The 25,947-nt window shown below is 37.7% G+C and overlaps 1 protein-coding gene and 1 long non-coding RNA gene across 8 annotated transcripts in view; one reads left to right on the forward strand and one right to left on the reverse strand.

The window, feature by feature from the left end:
• The window catches only part of BEGAIN (brain enriched guanylate kinase associated), a 148,222-nt gene that overhangs the window by 22,779 nt on the left and 99,496 nt on the right, over positions 1-25,947 (reverse strand). The gene's annotated exons all lie outside the window — the stretch shown is intronic.
• Positions 20,441-24,629, forward strand: LOC149917916 (uncharacterized). The gene is made up of 3 exons (XR_016467350.1): positions 20,441-21,326; positions 21,858-21,924; positions 22,349-24,629. It is a non-coding gene; the product is annotated as an uncharacterized LOC149917916 (long non-coding RNA).

The raw sequence follows: 25,947 nt of genomic DNA on the forward strand, positions 1-25,947 counted from the left end.
CATGTTTTTTCAGTAGGTTTTACATACCAGCAAGAAGACACTGCGATTCACCTAGCTGATCCATTTAACTCATGCTATAAGCATTGCAATCAGTAATTCCTGTGTTTAAAGAATGGTTATTATTTCTACTGTTAACTGCCCAAGGATGTTACAGAAAATCTCTTCAAGCTCTAAAAGGCCATGTGAGCCTGTCTGGTTTTTCTTGGGAAAGTGACAAGGGTCAGTTCACAACAGCCCTGGTGAGAAGAAAGGCTATCAGTGAGTGGACCCAATGTCAGGTCACTGGCATGAGGATGAAAGGACACATGAGAAATGGAAATGACAAATGGAAGTCAAATGGTGAGATATTTAAACTGTACAACATGTTAATTGTCACTATTTATCACTGTCAAGTGACCACAGACCTGTTAGAAGTTTAAAACTGAAAGCCTTAATGTGTTCTTTATAGGAACAAAAGCTTCTGAATTATGCAGCAGGCTAAAATGTTCCTACGACAGGTGACTCAGCTTCTCTATGCATAATTTAGAGTCCTATGATATCAGTCTGCTGCTGTGTAACTGCAATCCATGTTGCCCTTTTTCACTAGGATTTCTTACAAACTCCTACTTCTAACTGTAATCACTGAAAACAGTTCTACTAATGGACTTCTGCAGAATGCATTCATCTTCATTTAAGTTTGTGGCTGTCTCCAGCAGTATTTTAAATGTATGACTGAGTTGATGATGATGTTTCTAATCTTGGAGAATGGAAGTAGGAATTGTATTTGCATTTCTAATCTGAGAAAAGCCATTTCAAGAGTATGTTAATCTCTATTCCAAGAGATCGTCTGGAAGGTGTGAAGCAGCATCAGGACAGGAGATTCTGTTCTGTTCAACTGTTCTGTGAATAGGAAGGAGGAGACAAAAGCAGCACATTGCAAGTGGTTAAGCTAACTTCAAAGACAGAGCTCCATACCCTGCCCCAACTGGAATTTTAATGATAATATGAAACACATGCAGAAAAAGAATTGAGTTAAGGCTTCTCTTCAGGCTTCAATTAGAAAACCAAAAAACATAGGTCTCACCCAGCTCCTCCATAAGAAGGACATGTATTTCTTTCATTGCTATTGTAGTGTTGCTTAAGTATAGTGGCCCAAATATTTAATAATATGAACAGATTCTGTATCTGGTTAATTCTCCGCTATTTGTGTATTGCCAAAATTTTTTTCTCAAATTATTACTATAAAAATGATCTCCTGTATTTCAAAGGGCAGTGGACAAAACTGGGTTTTAAAATAGAATTGTCTTTCTAAGTTTTAGACTGACAAGCATGAGATCCCAACATGAATGAGATGCATGACATTTCTTTTAAAAGAGGATTAAAATCCAATAATCTCTTGGAAAATATTATGGCATCAAACCAGAGAAGATGAGAGAACCATTGTATTATCACACCTCTTGTGAGGATAAACAGGAAATTCCAAAATAAAAAGTTAAGTCTGTGTATGTTTGTGCTGGACAGTAAAATCCAACCAGCCCCAAACTTTCTGTTACAGTGATGTTAATTTCCACTTCTAAAATCACTGTCCGATTCTCTTAAAAGGGGCAAAAAAAAAAGATTAGTTGTTTCTATAGGGACTGCAGTGGCTGCTGCCTCCCGACTGCTGAGATGAACTGCTGGATAGAAGTCAGAATTTAAAACTGAATTTGAACAGAATATATATATACATATACATATATTCAGCCACTTACCTACATGCAGCAGTACTATCAGGTCTGATTCTTAAAGATACTCTAAGTAATTCTGTATATTAGCCCTGTGCAGGACTCTGCACTTGGCACATTTTTGGCACTCCTGACTAGCAAAAGCAAGCCTAGTTCCCTCAGGTTGAGCGCAATGTATCAATTTTAGTGATAAAATCAAAAACAGAAATGATCTGAGAATTTTGGGCAACTACTCAATGCAGCACCTACCCATACAGAGCCTACTGAGATCGGGATAAGTGAAATGTATTTTGCTCTTCAGGAAAAATTAAAAATAATGTCAATTATGACAGTAAAAGTGGAAGGCAAAATACAGGTGCATATGGTGTTAGGCAGATAAAAGCACTGCAAGGATGATTGCTCACTGAAATTATTAGAAATGTATCACTGAGGTGTTACTGCATTCCCTAGTGCTGCAGTAATGCCTGGAAGACTTATTCACAGAGCAGGAACACATACTGGAGAAAAAAAAATTGAAGGGATCCCAAAATCAGAGGGATCACTGTAGTCCTCAAACTTTAAATATACCTGCACTAAATCCTACATTCTTGTAGGAGATTGCCTGGTTTTGCTACAGAGCACGTTTGGAATTGTGCTACTACATTCTTCACCACCTCTTTGGATTCATTCTTAAAGAGGACTGTTACCAAAGACTCAATTCTCAGACCACTTCTGTTGGTGGGATATTTGGCAGGTTTCTCATATATTGTTATATATATTCACCTACTATAAATAATAATGAAAGTGAAAGAAAAAAGGCAGAGGAACAATTTGAAGCTTGGTTGATGGGTGGGGGCTGCTGCCTTGGACTGGAGTACTATCATGGAGATGCTGATGTTAACCTAAAAATGTGGTTATGTGGTGATATTCAGAAAAGGAGAAACTACCTTTCATGCTTTCCTTTATGCTCTGATTTTTTTGTATATATTTCTTTTGCCTTTATCCAGGTATAATGATTCTGTATCAAAACTGAATATATTGATAACTCCTAATATGCTCTCTTAGCTTTTGCCATTGCTTTGCTTTCCACCACCTGCCCTCCTTTTTGTGAGCAACCAGCCTGTGTTGCTTCTACCTTAGCCAGACTGAGCCTGGCTATAGGTGAGGAAAAAAAAGAAAAAAATCTTAGTCTACTGAAGAGTGAGCACACCCAGGAGAGTGTATCCAAGGAGACAACAGCCCTGTGGCTCTAGGCCACTTCTGAAAATTTGGCTTTTCCCTCTGCAAGACATGAAGAGCTTTGAAAACCTGGCACAATGCATTGAATACACAATGCTGAGCAAAGGCTCAGCTCACAAAGAGGAGTTCCTGAGGCCAAAGGTGCATTGATCAAGAAAGGACCCTGTGAGTTAATGAGCCCCACTCCTTGCTACTTCAGGCAGCAGTCCTGCAAATCCTAATGGAAAACTGAGCATGCTCCAGCATAAACATAAATGAGCACTGAAGTTGCCTGTAATAAAATTTGATCTAGACCTCTGGAGGTTTGTCTAGTATTTAGGATAAATTTATTAATGGCTAGTGTCCAGCCATTTGTCATTGCAGCAGTACTGTCTTCTTGTTTAGATAGCTTTTAGCCTCTGCTATTATATCATGGTAAGTTTATAGAAAGCAATCAGAATCCCCACAACCTTAACCTGTCTCAAGCTAAGTAAGCCAGCAACTTTTAATCTCATTTTGGAAGATAAATTCTTAATTTCCTTGATTATTGTTGTACTATTACAGACTGAATTAATTTTCCTTGCATCTGGGTACCCAGAACCACATATTGTGTTCCAGATGGCCTCATCATGGCCTTGCTCTCTAAAAATGCCTCATGAGAGGTATCTCAACCCAAATGGCTTTTCCAGCAATCATTAACTAATCAACCCAGAATTTTCTCCCTTTCTGCAACACCCACTGGGTGATCCCTAACTCATAACAGATTTTTGTCATTAGCCTGAGGGTAATATAGGTTTGTGCTGTTCATGGGCATGTACATATCTGAGCAGAGTGTCAAAGTGCAGGGCCCTTGCTGTTTATTTGGATGGTGTAACACAAGCTAGTCTCTCCAGGACACTGCCTCATGTTTTTTACTGATGCTGGAAGTGCCCATCTTTCCATGCTGACTACCAAAGAACAGAAATATTATGTTCCTACATTGGTTTGCTTGGTTAAGTGAGATGTGTCTGGCCAAAGGGACACATTACATCTTGTTTCTATGACTTGGGGGCACCCATGCTTCCAAATTCACATCACAGTAGCATGATTGCTAGAACTGTTCTAGAACAAGTGATCACTGATCATAGAAAGAATTTATATAGTTTATTCTCTGACTGTTAAACTACATCCTTGAAATGAAATTACAAGGTGTGTAGCAGAACTTGATGGAGTGATGGCATTGGTGGACAAAGGGAAAGTGACCGATGTCATTCACCTGGACTTGAGCAAGGCATTTGACATGGTCCTCCACCACCTCCTAATATGCAAATTGGAGGGATGTGGATTTGATGGGTGGACCACCTGATGGATAAGAAATTGGTTGAAAGGCCACAGACACGGAGTGGTGATTAATGATTCTGTCTGGAATACTGCATCCAGGTCTGGATCCCTCAGTACAAGAACGACAGAGAGCTGTTGAAGAAGGTCCAGAGGAGAGCCACAAAAATGATCAGGGGACTGGAGCACCTCCCCTATGAAGAGAGGCTGAGGGAGCTGGGCTTGTTCAGCCTGGAAAAAAGAAGGCTGCGGGGTGACCTCATTGCAGCCTTTCAGTACCTAAAGGGAGCCTACAAACAGGAGGGGAATCAACTCTTTGAAAGGGTAGATAAAAGCAGGACAAGATAATGGTTTTAAGTTGAAGGAGGGAAGATTTTGGTTGGATGTCAGGGGGAAATTCTTTACAGAGAGAGTGGTGAGATGCTGGAACAGGCTGCCCAGAGAGGTTGTGGATGCCCCGTCCCTGGAGGTGTTCAAGGCCAGATTGGATGGGGCCCTGGGCAGTCTGGTCTAGGATTAAATGGGGAGGTTGGTGGCCCTGCACGTGGCAGGGGGGTTGGAGATTCATGATCCTTGAGGTCCCTTCCAAGCTGGGCCATTCTGTGATTTTGTGTTTCTGTGAACTTAGAAAATGAAGAGATTCACTTATTAGATTTACAGTGTTATCCACAGCAAATGACTATTTTCTACTCTTTCCTGCCATTTCTTACCTAGTTAAACCCATACACTAGGCATATGCATCTGTCCTAATACATGAGAGACTGAGGAGAGAATCTTTAAAACTCAAGTCTTGAGCTAAAAATCCTCTTGTCCAGAGAAGGTCTGGTGTCCTCGTGACATACAACCCATTCTGGCTGCTGGGTTTCAAGTACCTTTTCAGGATAGTCACAGGTTAAGGATTTTTGTTGGCAACATATTTGGCTGAAAGTTTAATTTTTGTGTTATATCTATTCTCTCTCTCCCCTCTCTTTTTCTCTCCCCTCTCCTTTCCCTTCTCCTCTCCACTGATGTTAAAGTTAGCACCTTGGAGATCTGTATTTAATCACCCTCCCAAACTTCAGTGAGATGTGTTTGATTTCTTTTATTTATGCCTTGGGATATTTGGTGAAGGTAATTTTAGCTGCTTGAACAGTACTAAAGGGGGGCTGAGATATTAACTAGCCTTGCAGGACCTAATTAATAGGTCATAAACATGTCACAGAAGCAAATGTTTACCCTTAATTTTGAAAAGAAGGTAAATTAGGAGAATTTCTTACATCCTCATAGGAGGAAAACAATCTACTGCAACACCAGTTCCACGTACCTCTTAATTAGGTTACTTAATCACAATGCTTTTGATCTGAACATTATTGTTCTGTATTATGGTCTAGAGGGACTGATCAGTGTGAGATTCAGCTTCCCAGCGATAACCAGCAACACTGTACTGCAAAGCAAGATGACCTCTTAAACTACCTGGAAAATTCTCTTAAGAGCTGCCTTAGAACTTGGGGATTAATTTTGTTTGGCTATATATTTCAGCTCCACTTCAATTATTTAACTGTTTGCATACTGGAAAAGAAAATAATAAGCATTTATGGCCATTCTGAAAGGCTTTTAGTTCTTTTGCAGACATCTGTGCATTTCAAGCACATGGAAATGTGTAGAATACAAGGTAGTGATTTAAATAGAGTTGTGGGAATAGTGCTGGGAAAGGCTGAACAAATAAAATGGAACTAGTTCATTCATCATTTTAATGGCATTTAGGTTGCCTCATAAAGGAAGTGGCAGCTTTTATTGCTCTTACAAGGACTTATGCCACTATTAAAGAACAACATTTCAGCTACTTCTGCTCTGAACTGCAGAGTGTGACAAACCCCAGTGGACTCAATTCTATTTACTACTTAGCGCTTTAATACTAACTAATAAAGCAAAATGAAAGGAAGGTGTTTGGAAACAACAATTGCAATATTTAAAATCTAATGGCTGGGAGAAGAGTAATACCTTAAATAAAAATGTTTCCTTTGACGTGTTGAGGTCCTAAATATATCTACTTTCAAATCTGTTGACTTTTATGACTTCATGTTGCATTTAAACATCAAAGCTTCATCAAAACCTGGCTTTGGATCTAAAAAATCTTGCTAGATATGCTCCTAATTCTTCTTAAGCCCTACCACTGTTTTTCATCTAATCTTTGCAAGCCATTTAGGCAATGGACTTGGACTGAAAGAGTGGAGATTTAGATCAGACATAAAGAAGAAACGCCTTACTATGAGGGTGGAGAAACACAGGTTCAGGCTGCCCAGAGAAGTTATGGAAGTGTTGAAGACCAGGTTGTATAGTGCTTAGAGCAACCTGGTCCAGTGGAAGGTGTATCTACCTATGGTTAGAGGGGTTTGAACTGGATGGTCTTTAAGGTTCCTTCCAGCTCAAAACATTTCATGATTCTATGATTCTAAAAATGAAGGATGTGGGACACAAAAATGTAATTTTGTGTTACTCCCAGTGTGGGTAGCTTGTGTATGCTTCTGATTTATAAAATGGGATCCCTGGATTGCTGATGTGTTCTATAGTGTAGTTTCTCTGAATCACTGCTGTACCTCCTGGGAACTGTTCATCAGAACAGATGGTGCAGAGAAGTCGTCAAGACGAGGATCCAAAAGACAAATCCCTGACACAGAGAGTTCACTGAGTTTATGGTTACAGCACAAAAACTTTTCCATTCTTTTCAAAATTAAAAGATGAAGTTTGTCCTTAAAAATTTATCAGGGAAGAAAAATAATCCAATATTATAATTTTAGTCTTCAAAAATCAGACTAGGTAATTTTGCTCTGAGAGTTAGAACAAAATCTTTCTACCAGTCTCATAGAAGACTTAAAGGCTTCCCTCCTCCCTTTCTACTATACTATAATTATCTATTCTTGCAGAGAGCATTCTTAGCCTCTGTCCTGGACTTTCCTAAATCATAGACTAACTCTGATCAATTTTTACTTTTGTATTTTCCCCTGCAAATTATTGGGAATAGCTGCTTACTGAGTGCTGAGCCGTGGTGGTTATAATTTTGGGTAACAGTTTACTAATGGGTTAGAAAATGATGGAGCAGGAAAAACAGTCAAGAGGTGGATATTAAAAAAAAAAAAAAATTCTGGTAAGGCATAAAATCATCAGTGAATGAAAGCTGTTTATTTTGTTTTCAAAATCTAATTTGTTAATAGATTTATTTTGATTTCACAATTCACTCCTCCGACCTGTAGTTTGTGTCAGCTTATGCTTTCCAAACTGGGACCAATACTGAGACGTGCTGCCCATAGCTTTTGAGATATCTTTCCTGTGATCCTTCTCTCTGTCATTTCCTCTACTAAATGAAGAGTCCTATCTGTGTATTTGCACTTTACATGAGAGGTACTCCACATTTATTTTCATCATCATTTCCATTTGCTGTACTTATTTCTGTCACTCCTATATCATTTTTGAGATGGAGAAACCTAAGATGCATACAATAGTGAGCTTATGGATGCACCACTGGCTTGTACTATGGCATAACGATGGTCCTATTTTGTTCTTTAATCCTGTATAATATACAAAATAGTTTTAAACTGGCATTTTCTTTGGAGTATGTGTTATAACTCAGAACACTGAGAGGTGATAGCTAGTTCTGAATTTCTTGGTGAGTGTAGAGCTGGATTCTAAACTGCTATTGGTCACTCTGCTTTAAAATCTTTTGGTGGATTGTCACAATATCGTCAGCCCTATGTTCCTGAGCAGCTCATTAATATCCGTGAATGCTCTCATCACATTGGTCCTCTGCTTTTTACAGATCATTTTTAAACATGCACATGCCTGAGAATATTTTTTGTCATTCACAAATGGGCCATTTGTACTTACTTTTCCTTTCTCACCTTTTAATAACTCTCAGTAATGATAAAATACGATTTTGTATCCAGTATTATCTGTTATAATTCAAATTTAACACCTCAACTCCTCTGCGCCTCTTCGACATGAAAATTATGTTAACAGTTCATCAAGGTTATAACAAAAGCACATAAAATGCCTTTATTGTGGTCACCAGTAAGCACTAGCAGGGATATATCTTGACTTCTACATAACCTATTTCTGGGTGCAGGCACTTGGAAATAATGAGTATGAAGATTTGTATCTCAAGTTTGCTAGTTTGCTTAGACGTATAATTCAATTCCTCTTACCCTACAAAACAAGTGTTTCTTTTTTTTTTGATTTGTTCAGGTGAAGTTTTTTCTTTAACTGTAAACAACATCTTGGAAAACAAAGGCTATGACACTGGTCCTGGATCCATCATCATCTTGATATCCCATTCTTATCAAGGATGATCATGGCCAACTTGAAGGCTTTAGTTTTCATGTTTTACTTATTGTTTGGTTGGAAAAGAAGTAGGAATAATTGGCTTTGGTTATGGACCATTCATGTCTGCTAAAGAAAATTAACACATTTATAGGCTCACTTCCTTCCGTTGTTCATGCTGACTGCTTTATTCAAACTGGTTTGCAGGGAAAGCTTATCTCTGGGTTCTAGCTATGAGAGGGAAAGTAAATAAGCCTAAGCAATTAGAGCAATGTGCGCACAGATGCAAATATCCTGTAGTAAGCTCTGTTTGCACTTGACTTCTAAAGCCATTTTAATCATCATTGTGGAGCTTAAGTTATACATGAGGATTTTGTGTGGTGCATATCTCACAAAGAGTATTCTAGTACTTCAATTACACAGCAGAAATCATCAGTCCCAAAGACATATCTATCAAAATAACTCTACGCATCTTCTCAGTCCTTGATGGAATGAGCCACTTAAGTAGTGAGTGGACAAGCTGAAGAGTCTCCAAGGTCATTCGAAGATTTATAGTACTGCTCAGGAGCACTGTAAAAAATAAATAAATTCTGATCTGCATAGTTCCACAAACAATAGGTAAACGTAGCAGTGTGAAGTGTTTGGAATCAAAGACCTTTGAAAAACATCAGCAGTAACCTGCTAATTATCTGCTCATCTAATGAAGTATGAACTCGCATGGAACTCAGTGTACTACTGAAATTGTTTTTCCCGTAATTTAATACTTTTTATAATTCTATTTTCTTCAATAGTAGAATCTCCTTTCTTTTGGTTTCCCTACTGCCAAGTTAAAATTAAGCAGTTAAAACCATGTTGTAAAAATTTTCTTAAAAAACACCCTTATATTCATGTTGGTGAAATTCACAATAACTGCTTATTTCTTCCTCTTGTGGTGAACCCTGAAATACCAAAGCACAAAGTGAGTGATTTATCTATTTAGGTTTATATTAGTGGTGGCCTGAGGGGATAATTTCAAGCAGAAATTCTACAATATTTTCTGCAGCAACGCTCTTGCTTTAAAGGCAGAAAAATCACAAGACTATTCAACTGATGCTTCTATTCTCTGGTAGACTACAACAAAAGAGCAATTTCAGCCCATTTGTTAAGAAAAGCTTCAAATATAAGCAAATATTTGAGCAATGTGTATTTTATTTTTGGATGAATTCTGTGATTCTGTGATTCTATGAAGGATATTAAAAACTGTCTTAATCATAGATTTCAGGGTTTGAAGATAATGTTGTCAGCTAAAATGATCTCATCTTTAAAATAATTGATTTAATTCATCTTGAACTAAGACAAATAATATTCAAATAATATTTCTTGGCTGAAGAACATGTGTAATATATGCACATTTCCTTGCACCTCCTATCAAAGTAAGCCTTGTTTTTCTGTTTTTTTTTTTTTTTCCCTTCTTCCCTTTCTCTCTTTCCTTCTCTTTCCCTCTTTTCTCTTTTTCTTTCTTTTTCTTTCTTCACCACCTGAAAATCTGATTCTTTTATCACCACCCCTTGTTAGTCATCAGAATTTGCCATCTGCTACAACTCCCATCAATTTTGTTCTCTTGTGCATATTACCTCTGCACCTTTTTTTCTCGTGCTATCTTTTCCTAGGCTGACCACACAGAGAAGAGGAAAGAACACCATTAAAAACAAAATCTTCAGAAATAAGAGAGAAAAGCCACTATCAAAATCTGTCTTTTTTATTCACTTTTCCCTCTGAGAATTGAAGGCCAGCCCCATGTCTGAGTGATAAAACTTGCCAAAACGTGTCACTGAGGTAGGTCAAATTAAATGTTCCAGCAGTAATATGAATTCCTAGCAAAGAGAAGTGCTGGAGGAGCAAAATGAAAGAGGTTATTGACATTCTGAAGCTGTTTGAGAGTCAGAAATGGGGTGTAGGCTGCCTCTGATTAGGGAATGATTTGGCAAAGAGCATTAGGATTCGGGAAGTACTGTAGAGGAATGGGTTGAAACAGCCGGGAAGTTTTCCAGGAAGGATCCACACAAGGATCTTGGACCTTCTTTTCCAGTCTTTCTGGGAGGTGAAAGCCAAGGTGTACTTAAGGGACCTGGAGATAAGGGCCAGGATGAGAAAGCAAACTGTGGAGTGTTCTGAGTAATGCTTTCTGATCCTGGTATTACATGCAGTAGCAGGGACATTATATTTACTTGAGACAAGTACTGACTACTGTGCCACATCTTCTCCAGGACATACTGAAAATTTTTGTGCTTCATGTCTTCTTCTCGTTCTTATGTTTTTGTCCCCCTCCTAAGTGAGTAAACTTTGAACTTCAGCTACTCTGCAAGTCTTCAGGTTCACTGATTTTGAAGTTGATAGAGCTAATTTCCAGGACTGATGATAAAACCCTATGAAAATAGCAATTTCAATGATTCAGTTTGCATCCATTTTCATTTCCCTTCTTATTATTTCAGTAGTGTATATATATATATAAATTCCTTCTGTTCCTTGTACAGAATGTTGTTGCTTTCACTTTAAATCAGTTTTAACTTACATTCTGCTTGCTTTTATTTTATACAATAATTTTTTTAAAATTACTTTTATTTTTGGTCTACCCTTCCAAATCTGTCCATTACAAATATGTCCAGATGAATTCTATTCCAAATCTATCACCTTGTATGGCCATTTCATCTTCCATTTTCATGGGAAAAACATACATCATATGCCTAGAAGCCATGAGTATCTAAGGCATGCTCCTGTTGTAATTTTTTGCCAATCTTCACTGAATTGAATGCCGTTCTGATCTGCAAATTCACTTGTTCTTCTTGGATGTGTAGAGATACTGAGAATTGTCTGTTTTGGTGTGTGTACATGATAGTAGAATAAAATAAATACTTCTGAGTATAACTTGTACTCAGTTAACTCATTAACTGAAGTTACTGGGATCCAATCATATTCAAAATACAAAACACGAGTTAGGCTGGCTCACTGGTAGCTGGTTCTACTCAGGCCATGATTAATTCTTGAATCTTTCAATACTTGCTTGATGAGATACAGAAAATGTCTGCTGTAAAGGAGTGAAAGATGGTAGCTTCTGTTCTAAGTCATTGGGCTTGTTGGTAAACCACTAGTTGCTCTGTACTTGATGAGTTCATGTATTTTCCCAGTTACATGCTCACATGAGCATGACAAATGAAATTAAAGATTTACTTCTTTGTTTTGGCTTTTAGTTAGGCATTTTTAAATTATCTCCTTTTTAGTAGTGCAAATTTAAGGTGTTTCCCAGTTATCATGAAAAATTCATCTTGTAGCTGCCTGGGTGCGTACTCTCTCATTTGACAAGTACATTTGTTTTTTAAAAACTCATAAAATACACATTAAATTCATCAGCTAATTTTGAAGAGAGAGATTGCATTTGAAAAACAAATTTGAGAGTTGGAGGAATGGAAAATGAAAGGAACTGTCCTTTTCCATCTTGGATATTAATCATTTTTCACCATGGTAAGACAGGCATTTACCTGACTTTCAAGTCTAGAACCAGACGATTGCTGCTAGTCACTTATGAGTAACTGCTACTATGCCTGAGAAAAGGATGAAGGTATTGTATAAAATATAAGAAGTTTAAGTACTCTCTTTACTTTTTTTGCTCTGAAGACTACTGAGTAAATGATTATTATTTCTTTTTTTTTAGCATAAAGCTGAAGCGACTTCCAGCTGGAGAGGTCTGCTCTGTGAAAAGAGTTTGATGCACACTGGGAAAGATGGAAAAAGACTGAGAGGAATGGGTCTGTTGGCAGTAGGAAAGCTACTCATGGGAACTGGTGAGTGAGGCTGTAATTATTCTGATCGAGTTAAGAACCATGATGTTTAATATCCACATTGTGAAATATCAAGAAATATTTAGAAAACTAGCATCTCCTGAAGACAAATCCCTTTTTCTGGAATGAATTCTGTGGCCCTTATTTATAGGGAAAGTACTGCTGAAGTCACACACACAGAAGTCTCAGACTGAATTTAAGTGAAAAAATGCTAAAACCCCCATGAAGTGCAAATTAATTGGAAAGAGCTTAATTGGGATCACCAGTTTATTGGGATATCTCCCAGGGAGCAGATTTAGTCTAATGAGAATGGATGGCAGTATCTGCTGATTAACTGGGAGTGCGTTATCATATGTTGAACTTAATGAGGAAGGCTCCGCCAAGTTTCGAAGTGTTTTCAAGGTTTTTCCCTGCCTCAAAAGAGTAAGGTTTGATTTGTGTTTCTATTTTCAGAGATTTTATTTAGTAATGGGTCTCATCCAGCCTGTTTTGTATATAAATTCTTCCTAGTATATTCTCCTGCTGTGATATAATAAGGGATATTTATATTTCTGAAAAGTCAGACTATCTGTCTTCCTGCAATAAATACATTTAGAGATAACTAGAAGGTAACTAAGCATAAAGACGAAATGCAATTCTGCTGTCAATGGACAGACCAGACAAGGCAAGATTGAAAGATGCTTGTGATATTTTAACAGGTATGCTACTAGACTTTCTGTTCTCTGCCTTGTTTGGGTGCTAAAAATGATTCCTACCCTTGTCTTCAGGGATTTACTATTATCTTTAGCAAGTATGCTTAGCTGAAACACCAGTTAGATTATATATGAAATTTTGCCTCCAAAGGACTTTCAAGTGCCATGTCTAAGAATCATCTCCAGTCTCTTTGTTTATAGGGGCTTTTCAGGACATTTTCCTGTGAAAAATTATGTTTCTCTAAAATTTCTGGCATGCACTGTAATATATTTCATAATTTCCTACATAACGTATGCTGTAATAAATTATGTCTCAGTATCTAGTGATGTAAGCTTTTGGTTATTCTTAATTGCTTGTAAAAATTTTTTTAGGTTAAGAGCTTTTACTCAGTTTAAAAGCTCTCTTCTGTACAATAACGCCCTGCTGAGAAGGTTTTGATTTAAGACCTCCCTCTGTTTTAACCTAGTTCATACTTAAATACTCATCCTGCTGAATTTTAATTCTTTGTAATATACCCAGGGATTTAGGAGACAAAATATGGAGTTCAACAGTAATAAGAATGATTGATTCAGCCTCTACCAAAGTTGCCAAACTCGCTAATCTGTATATTTTCAATATCACTGTTTTCTATAAAATTGTCAGTTAACCTGTCTGATACAGTAATAAATAAGTTTGGCTGCCACAGCCCATCTGTGTGGAAGTCAGCTACACAGTTACTAAACACAAAGTAGAGGATAGCAAGAAAAAGCTTTTTCCCTTCACCCAGCACCTTTCACTTAGTGCAGGTGTCTGATTGTATTTCATAAATTCTGGCAGAAAATCCACAAAAACAGGTTAATCTCCAGGGTCCCATTTTACTATAAAGACAAAAGATATAACACGGTTGTGCCTAAGAGTTTAGCTATTCAATTTTATGGATGCAAGGTTATGCTTAAAAATAACTATTTCATTTAAACTATGAAGAATACAATAGATTTAAACCTGAACTTTATCACTCTACAGGTAAATAATTGCTTGATAATAGGTTAATAATGTAAGGGTACAAACAGATTAAGGAAGTCAATCGTTTAGAGGACAGACTTAAGAATCTTGGTTGGTGTCTCCTAATCATGTTAGCAAATTTTGACTTAATGAGCAAGAACTTCCTATCCTGAAGTACTGGAAATCTCTGCAGAAATACTTTTGGCATCTGTTGTTGATGTAGAAGGAGGGGAGATGTAGTCTGAGTAGGATGGGAAAAGATGTGTGGACGTGCTGCAACCACATCACACTGTTTGGGACTCCAGATAAAAACCCATGAGCAGCATTAGTGAACCCAATGCTGAGCAGGCATTAGTGAATTTGGCAGAAGGAGGATTGCAAGGAAAAAATGGGAGCAAGTAGAGCGGTTTAGAAAATTTGTAAAAGAAGCTCTGTAGAGATGACCTTCCTCTGGGACTTCCTCCAACCTTAGGAGAGGATAATATAAGCCCTTAGAGCATCAGATTTTTGTTTACAACCCCCCTGTTACAGGGATGCTCTTCAGGTTGTGCAAAGCTTTTGTTCGTTCTAAATCTGGTCTCTCTTTTATAATGAATTAAAGCGCTTATGGCCCTTAGGCCTGGGTGAAAGGAACTGTTTTGTTTTAAAAACTACTGTTGAAATGAAAAAGCAAAACCAGAAAAGAGCAAAATATGAGATTTTGTAATCTGCTATGGATGTTATCCGCACAGTCAGTGATACAGGACCATATCCTCTTGCCCCAACATGCTACCAGTTATTGACATTGGTTCTATATGCTTAAGTCATGATTCTTGACTTGTTTTTAACAGTTATTCTAATATTTTCCCCAGTTTGATACATTGTTTTCAAGACAATCAATTTTTATGGCAGAACAATGAATTAAACTGTGGAAAGGATTTTTCTGCTGTATTAAAATTTTCAAAGTCTTCAGTCTCTTTTCTTCTTAAGAATGGATCGGCTTAAATGTATCATTCTTCTAGGACACAAAAGGAGAAACACAGATAACCAGGACGAACAGGAAGGGATTGATAGCTTTGAGTGACAGAGCATTACCACAGACACAAGAGCTTGCTTTTCATCTCACATAACTTCCTCTCACCATCTAAGAATAAGTCACTGATGAAGTTACTTGTCTAGTCTCCAGTCAGTGGAAGAGGTATTGTCTAAAGAGCATTTATGCCCTGGTTCTTAAGCGTTCATTTTAAGATGACACTCTGTACAGGTGTTTTAGGAAGATAGTTCATGTGAAGCACACCTTTTGTGTTCATCTTTGTATTAAGCTTTTTTGAAAATCCAGTCATCTCAGGGATGATTTAGCGAAGAGCTTTTAGAGTTAGGGTAGTATGGTTAGGTTGTGGTTGGACTCGATGATCTTTAAGGTCTTTTCCAACATGAGTGATTCTATGATTTCCAGGAAAAAGGTAGCCTGAAGACCTCCATTTAATTGTTATTATTATTTTTAATATGCAACAACATATGTTTTCTTCCAATCTGGTGATTCTTGTGGTTCTCAGATTTCTGGGTAATACATTTTAAAACCTCAAAATCTTATTTGCTGTGGTTGTCTCGTAATGTGAAAACATGTTTGTGAAAAGTTGTTGAGTTAAAACTATCCATTTTCAGTATAGGTGTTTAATATTGTCCTTGGTTACTTAGAAAATATATAGTACTTTATTATCTCGTGAGTTCTCCTGAACACACAAACACACACAAATCATTGTCTTTTCCTTCTTAACTGTACTAAAGCCAAGGCATACTTTACCATGCCTAGCAGATTAAATACCAAACCTATTTTGGTATTTCTTCAAGTTCAGATGCATTATATGTAAGAAGTTACAAAATCTTTTTCTCTATCTTTTTGCTTTGTTTATCTATTCTCTGTATTTCAGGACTTGTAATTGGACTGCTATCAGTTCTTTAGAGCATTTCCTACTTGTACAATTTCCTTTTTACATAGCAATTCTTCCTTCAAGGCTTTTAATCATAACTTTCTTTTCTTTCATTCCTAAGAGTTAGATCTGTTTTTTTAGCAAAATAACATGATTAACAGATTAGCTAATTAGCAAATGTTTAAAATATTTTCAGTCAGTTGGTTTGGCTCAAAATAATTATTAGTTTTGTGAGATTCACTCTTTTTTTTTTTTTCTTTTCTTTTTGCATTGAATACAAACACCATTGGTTTGGATTTTATTTTGAATACAAATATCAAATGCAATAGATTTGATCTCTTACATTTAAGCACCAATTCACTTCAGTTCAAAGATAATTCTTCCTATTAATCATAATAAAAGCAAAGGGAGAATTATGTTTAATGTAGAAATCATGTGTTCATAACTGGGAGATTTTCATTATAAATTTTTTCAACGTGTTCCAAAGAGCTCTATACTGGCTGTAAATGACTGTCAGCATAGGTTGTTAAAGCATTACTTTTTCTTGTGTGCTACCAATAGCAATGTTTAGAGATGCTGCTCATCTCCTTCTCTGTTGCAGTGTGGTTGTCTGTAGGCACACAGACATAGATGTGCTCTGCCTCTACCTCATATGAATAATTAAGAAAATAGTTCTATAATTTATTTTCAAGTCTAATCATATTCGAGGTGCTTGGCACAGTATAGCTTGCCAGCACCAGACTATGGAGTCCACTTGATCTCTCTTAAACAAGCTTATTTAAGTATTTCAGTCACACAAACTTTTTGTGTGAGCTTCAGTCATACTGTCCGATACTAATGCACACGCACTGCATGAAATTTCCCAAATTTCTGGGTTACCACTGGACTGCTACCACTGGCATATGGACAAATCCAGAGCATATTTTCATACCTCTTGACAACTTAAATAGTTTTATCTCTGACATATTCATTTTAAGAATGAATGTGAATATTTCTACCTTTCAATTATTTTGTTTTGTTTTGTTGTTATTTAAGTTGATGCCTTGCTGATATAACTGTCCACTTCCATATATGGTACCTTCCTATTTGCTTTGGCAGAGTACAGCTAACCCAGGCAGCTTGTCTTCCTAATAAGAAATAGATCAGTAGTACTAGGAGCCCAGATCTCCTATGTCCAGCCATGTGCCTGGTTTTTAACTATCTTCCCTGTCATCTTGCTTTTCCATCCTGCTTTACTTGTAGGAGAAACACACATCTGACCAGGAATTACATGGATCACTCATATCTTTCAGCTGTCAATTGGGTACTCTTGAAAACAAAAATCTAGTTGGCTTTAGTCTCTGTAAAGAAATTGATAGTAAACTGCCTCATTCTGATTCCTGGACCTTTAAAATTGTGTTACATCAGTGTAAAGAAGAGAATTTGTATATAAAACATTTGAAGAAGCAGGCAGATCCATGCTCCATCAGCACTGTTTTCCAAAAAGGCTTCTGGCCTATAATTCCTCTTCCTTGTGGAATATGTCACTCTTTGTTTTTAACCTCTGGTTATTTACCCAGAAGACAAATTCCTGGAAGCTGAGCAATGAAAAGTTGGGCAAGACCATACAGTGAGGGTTTATCAAAATCACATTGCAGCAGATCAAGCCAATTTTGTGAGTCACCATGAAGGAAAATGAGTCTTGTTCAAATAAATTTTCTCCCCTTGATGTTATATTTACTGAGCTCCTGCATCACTATAACTGGGAACACTGAGACGCATTAATGTAAACAGTATGAAAATTCTCAGCAGAGCACAGTAGCTACTGGGGAGCCTTGACATGGCAATCTTAGTGCAGGTTGACATGGTCATATTTTGAACTCCACGTTTCTTAGTAGGATGTTCTGGAAGATCAGGCAACACCGTATACCTCATTGAGACACCTCTCAGCATCTTGAATTAGGCATTGGTGACTCTCTATTAAAAGGAATAAAATCGATCTTTGCTTGATAGCTTAGATGTCTCTGATGACCTTTAATCTGTTTTCCTGGCATAGAAATTAAAGGTTTTAATATATGCATGCACTATATTCTTTAATAACTGTTTGTATTTTCACTAGAAATCTGAAGGAAAAGGTTGCTAAAATGTGAAGGAAATTTTGAAAGAAACTTTAAAGTGTCAGTTCTTTTTGACACAAACTCAACAAAATGTATTGGTCAATGTATGGAAACACAAAAGACCACATTTTGTGACAGAATGGAATTGGTTACTTTGACATCACCCAAGACTGATACAAATTTCAGTACAAGAAAGTTACAAAATTCAGTTCAAGAAAGACAGGGAGCTGTTGGAGAGGGTCCAGAGGAGGGCCACGAAGATGATCAGGGGGCTGGAGCACCTCCCCTATGAAGACAGGCTGAGGGAGCTGGGCTTGTTCAGCCTGGAGAAAAGAAGGCTGTGGGGTGACCTCATTGCAGCATTTCAGTACCTAAAGGGAGCCTACAAACAGGAGGGGAATCAACTCTTTGAAAGGGTTGATAACTGCAGGACGAGGGGAAATGGTTTTAAGTTGAGGGAGCGGAGATTCAGGTTGGATGTCAGGGGGAAGTTCTTTACAGAGAGAGTGGTGAGGTGCTGGAACAGGCTGCCCAGAGAGGTTGTGGATGCCCCATCCCTGGAAGTATTCAAGGCCAGATTGGATGGGGCTCTGGGCAGCCTGGTCTAGTATTAAGTGGGGAGGTTGGTGGCCCTGCGTGTGGCAGGGGGTTGGAGATTCATGATCCTTGAGGTCCCTTCCAACCCTGGTCATCCTGTGATTCTGTGAAATTTCACTGAACTTACTACAACTGGTGCACAAAATCCATTCAGTAAATTTTACTTTAAATCAAGCATTGAGTGACTTACGCTAATTTTATTAGAGGTTTTAATTCTGATCCTCTTTCTAGTAGTTGGGTAACTGTAAAAGAACTATTTGTTAATTTAAAGCTCAAGCATCTGACTGATGGATGCATGCTAATGTATTTTAGATTTAATAATCACATCTTCTTTAATTGAATTGTATTTGCCCAGACAGAGCATATAATTAAATCAAGTCTTTTCTAATCCTTCTCATGCCAGATTACAGTATGGTGCATCAGGGAAAAATAGTCAAAAGTAAGAATTTAGTTCATTTACGCCCATTGAAAACATCTGCAGTCACATCATGAATGTTTGGAATATTAATCATTTCCCAAAATAAAAGGATGTATTTTTCCATATATATCTCTTACAATTATTAATAAGGGTGTAGAGGCAGCAAGACTGAAAAATATGGCTAGGACAGAAATAGTTTTAAGAAAATTCATCAGATTTATACAGAAGACAGTGAAACTTCATAATGTGTGACCACCAAGATATTTCAGACTCTCCAATGCCTTTATGCAGGAGGAGAGAGTCCCATTGTTTAGGGATGTTCACTTGCTTTTACCTGTTTGTTTGACAATTCAGAATTAAACAAGGCTCTCAGACAGAAGACACATGAAACAAATCTAGGACGAAGGGGATTTCAAGACATAAAGGAAAAAAAAAATCCTGACTTAAATAAGGGGGGAAAAGATCTTTAAAGTTGGAAAGGGATTTCAGGAATACATACCAAGGGAAAGAAAAAACAAGTAAGGAATTTGGTAGGAAAGAGACTATCATGAAATTTTTACAATCTACTTTGCCCCTCTATGTGAAGTGTTGCCCAAGGAGGAGGGCAGAATTTAGGCATACAGATGTTTAGTCTTCGAACTTATTTTTTTCTGATAGCTTTGGACCTTTTGGCGGAATAAAAATACAGCACTAGAATTTATTCAATTCTATTTTCAAACATTCAAGTTTGTCAATTTCTTCATTTTATGATAAATAAAAAATAACTATATAGGTGTTACCAACGCATCTTTTGTGTCCATAAGAATTTAAATAGTTTATTCTGCAAAATAGAGTTATGAAATGAAGCAGCGTCTTTTTTTTCTCTGATAAATAATATAACTTAAAAGTCTAAATTACTGATCTGCTTTAATTTGTCCATCAGAGTTAAATTATAGAATTTATGTTTTTTAATAAACATCACTGGATGCTGATTAAAAAATGACCTGAGGCAGAATCTGATTTCTCTTTTTGATCTCCAAAGAGAATATTGTTATCAAAGACAATTTTGTTGGGCTATAGTAGTCTGAGGTTCTAGATATCATGATGTATGAAGTTTCACTTGAAGAATGATTTGCTCTTAATATTACATTCAACTTTGTTCTAGAGAAGGTCTTATAAAGATTTGTTTCCTTGACTACCCCATGTCACAGTCTTGAAACGTAATTCCATTAAAGAAAAGAAATAACTCAACTATCACTAGTGTATAATTAATAATGTATCACAGAAATAAATATGGTTAGAGTAATGCTGTCAAGTGCTGCATCTGAAGCAAAGGCATTTTCACTGCAAGTTATTTGTAGAAAATATGCAAGATGAGTATTTATCTTCCCACTATAAAAAAATCTAGTGTTAGTCTGGAAAATTTCTTCATGGGGTCAGCATGTCTTGAATGAAGTCAGTAGTGATATAGCCATTCTTAGCAGAGTACACTAATCCATACCAGTTATCGTTAATGGCTGTATAGATTTGCTCCCTCTTGGAAATATGATTGACCTATACCACATAGGAACTGCTTGTATCTACATCTCCAGCTAGAGGTCATCATGTATTCAGTCCTGAGACTTTCACTTCAATGCATGTCCTATGTCTAATTTGAGCTATGATAAAGATGCTTGTTTCTTCATTTGAAATAGAAATATGAACAGAAAATCCATTATAAACAAGGATATTTTATTTATGTAAATTAAATGCACAAACCTTGGCTGGGTAAGGATCCCATCATTTCTGCTTGGGTTCTGCTTAGATACACTAAAATATGGATCTATGCTGCACTTGCTGATTGCTTTCCCAGTCATGAACCAGTGGGCTGGCTGCTCAGTGGCACCTGTTTTACAATTACTTTGCAAGGTAAGAGTCTCTGCACAAAGGGCTGAAGTTAAGAGCATCACATCTGTACCCTGTAGCCTGACATCCCTCTGCATCTTTTTTCATTTGGTCAGGACATTGCTCCAGACACTAGATAATATCTGTGGTAAAAGGGTCCTTTTCTGTTCATAGCTGTTGGATCTGCTGATGGAGCAGCAGTTCTTCAGGGAACCAATGATGCTCAGGGTCAGCTGGTTATAATCAAACACAATCAGCTCATTCTCTGACCCTGCTGATAATGTGGGCAACTTGTTGGAAGAGGGAGGTGAGGTCTTGCTGTTATCTTCCCTAGCACTGCAGTTACGCTTGAAAAAATATACCCATCTGTTTATGGTCTAAGCCTTTCTAAGCTGACTACTCTGGGCTCTTTCTGCTAGCAATTCAGATGGAGCTGACAAAATGTGCGTATTGTCTCTCTGTGTGTCTCCCACATTTCATATCAGTGGCAAGTCTTGCTAGGATGGAATCCTGCTGGAAAATAAAATGCTAGATAAATTACAGTTGAAGGGATGAGAGATGGCACAATGGGCAAATGTAGTAATACCTTACAATGCTGTGTTAGTGAAAGCAGATTGGAAGAAGAAATGTGTGTTTCTGTAGAAAAACAAAGCTTACATCTCTACTGAGCAAAGAGGACTCTGCTGGAGACAGAGCCATGTGTGATAACAAAATTTATAGAAGATCCCCTATTGCTGATGATCCTACATGCTCAAAGCACTGTTCTGTGAGCATGAGGGATCCAAATAGAACAAGACTACGTATAAATCAGACTCCCTCCCTCCTTCTTTTCATTTTCTCTTGAAAAATGTCATTATCTTCTTATCTGAGTTAATACAACATTCCCTCCAGTACATTCAACATGACAGGTTCTTGAATTCTGTTGCTGCTGTACTATTTTCAAAAGGTAATTTATTTATTTATAAACAAACTAGATTATGAAAGCAGATGACAGAAACCTCCCATGTGGATCTGGTCTAAGTGGGCCAATACTTTTCTTAAGTGAGTATCTCAATTTGTTGTTATTGTTTTTTTGTTTGTTTGTTTGTTTTTTGTTGTTGTTGTTTTTTTAAAAAACAATACTCTGCCAAACCTTTTAATTTCTTACTTAATTTCTTTTTAAGTTCTAATTAGGATATAAGTCACTGGTATCGGAAATTAGGTTGAGGAGAACCTAAGACATGTTTTGATTTTTGTTGTAGACGTTGGATTTGCATAGAAAAGATCTGAGAGTTTTTTGGAAATTAGCTCTTTGCTGAATAATTTTCCTTGCTCATGACTTTGGCCAAGACATTTCACTCTTCTGTGCTTTGTCTTCTGCATTCATTATTGCTCTCATGAAAGGCTTTGAGATGTGGAGTGCCTGGCATGCAAAACATTTTCAGGCTTATTTGTTCTCTTTCCTTTTCTTGTGTTGAACTGGCAGATAATTCTGTATATGGAAGGATGAGATGCAAAGAGATGTGGAGCTCTGTATCATTCAACAGAGAAGACACTGGAGATAAGGAGTGTTCTTTGTCACTGTATGCCTTCCCAATGTTGCTGGTACTTGTGGAAAAAGCTCTTCCAGGAGGGAAACACAGAGCAGGGGAATAACTATGGTTCTGAAAAAGTCTACAATAACTAGGATGAGGCTGGACTGCTTCATAGTGTATCTCCATTCAGAGAGGGAAGAAGAAAGGACCGAAGAAGAAAGCACTGCTGTGCTTTTGTGAGGCAGTTTTGTGCCCTCCGGCTTATGCAGGGCTACAAATCTGATGTATCTACTTAGTCTGAGCCTGTGTAGGAGCTACAGATGTTAAACTGTGGGATTTGAAAAGGTTAGTCTTATATCCTCTTTGGCAATACATTTTCTTATGTTGGAAATTAGTGTGAAAAGAATCAGTCAGAGGTGGAAAAGATCTTTAATATAAAATGTCTGTAAGCATAAAAATATGATACCTAAAAGCCTCTTAGAAATGCATTTTTAACCGCTATTTTTATAATTATATGTTTCAGTGCCATGCATGGTCATTTCCTTCCTTAGAAATGTTTTGCAGTTGCTTTAGCCCAGGAGGCACAGAGTTTCTCTGGATTCTGCCTCAGATAACCAGCTAATATAAATTTATCTTGAACTTCACAGCTGTCTTCACTGAATGTGAGCAAATGAGCCTGCCAGGTTGAGCTGACTCTAAACTTTTTTTGTCTTAGGGATGCAAATTATTTCAAGTATATTTAGGTCATCTTTAGTTTTCGTCTTTCAGTTTTGATTTGAACTATTTTGGAAGGTAACCAATAGTTTTCATGGCAGTCTCAGATGCAGGCTAGTGGTGACTTTAAATTCTGAGGGCTGAGCTCACTTTGGTAGTCAGGTGATTTTAATACCTGACTGGATTTGTTCATCAAAATCCTCACACCATTCTATATTCTCTACCTTCGTTGTCTGGAAATCCAGAAATATGTTTCCTTTAAAATGACAATCCTGTAACACAAATATTCTGAACACATCTGAAAATTGCTCAGCTCTTATTTAATTCCTCTTTGGATTTCTACAGCTGGAGATGCTTGGGTATATTATGGCCAAGAGACTGGAAATCCCTAGGTATTCAAGAGTTGGATAAATAATTACTTATAAAATAGAGCACAAAGTATTTGCTGTACACCTCTAAATCATAGGTAGAGAAAGAAACCAGATAAAAATCTGCAGTGCTCAGATAATACAGCATTTCAGACCTAATAGTCCTTAACACAAATCCCTCTGTACTGATAGTTTACATAATAATTTCTTCCAACTCTATGGCTGATTCACATCTCCCAGCTTGCCTTAATGTAAATTAGAAATCAGGCATTAATGTGTTGCAACAGTTTTCATCTTGACAGATATGATAAAATACATAATCACTGTGTACAGAGGGAGAATATTGGCTTTGCATGGGGAAGGACTGATGTCCTGGTGGCTGAGGCTGGTGGAGATAGTGTCCAGCAGTTCCTACACAGCGAAACATAGGAATCTGATCATGTTCCTGATGTCTGACAGCACTGAGTATTTGCCTACAGTTCTGAGAGGTCCTGAACCAGCACTGAGAGAGAAATAACCAATGTTTTTTTTTTTTTTTCCTAATAAACATCAACCTAACCCAACAGACTGGGGGATAACCTGCTGTTATTCTTTGAAGCAAAATGTTAAGGTTTTGGTTTGGTGGCAGTCTTCTGACAGATGGACTGGCAGACCAAGGAGTACTGGGTGTGATGGTTTGTAAACCACATACGCTGATTTATCAGCTAGCTCCCAGGTCACCAGAGGGCTCTGCCCCTTCCCACAGGACTGCCACCTTCCCTATCCATCTCCAGTGCTATCTGTATATATCTATAAGAGATACAAATGGCAGGATTTTGAGACAAAGCAGGAGCTTATATTCTGCCTTCTTAAAGGATTTTGCATGTGTAAGAGATTATTCATTTACATCATTGTCTCAAAGTTGCTGGGGACACAGATGAATAAGTCCAAGCAAGTCCTGGGCAAGGGTTGAGAAATCTTTGTCTGGGGAACACTGATGGACAAGTCCTGGGCAAGAGTTGTGAAATCTTTTGTCTGAGGAACACAGGTGGACAAGACCAGGGGCAACAAGAGAGAGAGAGAAGCTGCAGATTAATGGCCAGGAAACAGCCTTTTGTATGGGCTTATCTCGAGGAAGATGGCCATCTCAGGAGGTGCTGCACTTGACTCCAGTGCCCAGGAACGCCACGATGGCAGAAGAAGGATGAAAAAGGGACCTACAACCCTGAGATTAGGTTTTCTGGCAGCAGATTCCTCATGAAGAAGAAGAGGTTTCTGACACGAGAATCCTCACCACCTGCCTCTCTCCATCCTGAACTTGCTCTGCGCTCTACCAGGATGCTGAAGAAGAACAAAGGTGTCTCCATCAGATTCTTCACTACGGAATTCCTGCATGCTGATGGACTCTCCTGGGCCGGCTACCTGAGTCCTGCTGCTTCCTCTTGGATTGGCTCTGCAACTTCTTCCTGCTACCTGCTTGCTGCCTGAGGCCAGCTACGCTGCTGCTGCTCTCCCCCTGCTGCTTTTGCCTCTGACCCGTGAAACGGCATGCAACGGGACTGCTGCTGGATCCTGGTGGTGACTATCCCTGCTTTAAGCAATTCTTGTTTCTTTCCTATCTTTTCTATTGCCCTCCTTCCCTTCCTCCTTCCCTTACCCGTCACCCTAATTCGTAGTAGTCGCTGTCTTTCCCTTTCCCATCTCCCTGATCAGGATTTATAATAAAGTGGTCGTACCAACATTTGAACTGTTGTTTCTTAATCTCACTCCTGGTATGCATATATTAAAAGAACCTCCTCTCTGTCCTATAAATTGGAGCGAGACAGCATGAGAAGTGTGCTTGTATCACAGATGATGCCAAGCTTACTTTCTACTTACAGAATAGATACTTTAGACTCTTTCTGGGGAATAATCTGTTTTATGTCTTTAAAGGAAAATGCAGAATTAGATGCAACAGCCGTAAAAGCCGTAAAGCTTCAGAAACTTTTTAAAATAAGTGAGGATCATACGCAAAATATCATTGAATTGAGTTGATGAAAAGGTTATATTAACACATGGTTAGGAAGACTTTTGTAATCAACTTGCAACTGCTGTTTGTGTGACTAGCAGGACTGTGGCCAAGAATCTGTAGGAAACTCAGACCAGAGTCAGTGCAAATGAAGTATGTTGGTAATTAGATATGAAAATACGTTTTTTGATTCAACAGCCCCAGGATAGACTCATAGTAAAAAATTTAAGGACTCTGCTTAGTACTTTCCTACAGCTTAATGGAAAAAAAATAGTTACAAGGCTTAATTATTTAAGAAGACAGTTTGCATATTCCCTTGATTCACCGGTGCTTAAAGGAGCAAACAAATCTTCTTCACTTGAAGACCATGGCAATGGAAGGAACAGAAATTTAAGTAATAACAGCAGGATCTTAGCTCTGTGCTGCATCTGCTTGACAGTGTCATGTACTTAATTTTGGCCACTTTACTATACAAAACTCT

Source organism: Phasianus colchicus, chromosome 5 (assembly GCF_987193195.1).
Source record: "Phasianus colchicus chromosome 5, bPhaCol1.hap1.1, whole genome shotgun sequence".
NCBI lineage: Eukaryota > Metazoa > Chordata > Aves > Galliformes > Phasianidae > Phasianus > Phasianus colchicus.